This window comes from Mus pahari, chromosome 14 (genome assembly GCF_900095145.1).
Source record: "Mus pahari chromosome 14, PAHARI_EIJ_v1.1, whole genome shotgun sequence".
Taxonomy (NCBI): domain Eukaryota; kingdom Metazoa; phylum Chordata; class Mammalia; order Rodentia; family Muridae; genus Mus; species Mus pahari.
Window position 1 is genome coordinate 2487839 of NC_034603.1, and position 1239 is coordinate 2489077.

The 1239-nt window shown below is 40.8% G+C and overlaps 1 pseudogene; it reads left to right on the forward strand.

The window, feature by feature from the left end:
• Positions 1-414: 414 nt before the first annotated feature.
• The window catches only part of LOC110331175, a 2424-nt pseudogene continuing 1599 nt past the window's right edge, over positions 415-1239 (forward strand).

The following is a 1239-nucleotide window of genomic DNA, read 5'->3' on the forward strand; positions in this document are numbered from 1 at the left end:
ATCTGCCTGTCTCTGCCTTCTGAGTGCTGGGATTAAAGGCGTGCGCCACCACGCCCAGCTCATATTTTTAATCTTATTTTTAACCCTCCCACAAACCTGTGAACTAGGAAGGGTAAATGCTTTTGTCCCATTTGATATATTAGGAAACTTAGGCAAATAGAGATTAAGTTAATGGCAGAGTCCAAGTCCCCTGCCTCTCATTTCTGGGTTCCTACACTAAATTAAGCTTGGATTAGTCTATTGGGATAAGTGTGAAAGGGTATACAGCTGAATTCTTTGTGGAAAAAAAGTAACTTGATAAATTATATTAAATTACTACAGTAGATAGAAAACAAACTTGTATTTCCCTGGTGGAGAATTTGCCTTTGAATCCCACTGTGAAATGGATTAGAACATTTTGTTAGGATGTAAGCAATGTACAAATCCAGAAAAGGTACACATCTCATATCCTTATAAATGGATAATTTCTCCTGGGACTTCTTTACATTCTGAAGATTCATTTATTATTGCTTTCTAAGGAAGGAGACTCTGAATGCCACGGCATCTGAGTCGAAGTTTTATTGGTGGCACCTGTGGTTATCGCTTGCCACCCTCTTCCTCTCCGTTTCCTTTGTTCTGCTTCATAGACAAGATTTGATTTATGATCGAGAGCTGTTTGATTCTTCAAGATATAGTTTGGTGAATTGGTTCAATAACTTGTTATTGAAAAGCAAAATCCATCAGGGACGTATCTGCCTACTTTTCAAAGAAGTCTCTCTTAGAGACTATTTACCCTCGTGCCTCAGCCCCGGATTTTATGAGGACAGAGCCATATTTTGTTTGTTTGTCATAGATGTCTGTGAAAGGGTTCAATCTAAAAGACCAGCTTTAAGGCATCCTGTAACATTTGAGAAATTAAACAAATGTCTTAATTCACAAAGGTAACATGCACATCCAGAGGGTGAGGCCGTTGCCTTTACTGCAACACACAGACGATTGGGGTCAGACTTCCAGAAGCCATAAGAGTGAGAAAGGAGCCTTTAATCCCAGTACTTGGGAGGCAGAGGCAGGCGGTCATTGAACTGGAGACCAGCATAGAACATTGGGGCTACACAGAGAAACCCTGACTTGAGAAACAAACAAGCGAACAAAAGAATGAGAGAGATCAGTGTTTGGAGTCCCCCTCTTCTGAAAGTCACAGGTCTGAAGCATTCCTGTTTCTCAGGTGTGCTCCTTCTCATTCCTATCTGACAACTCTCC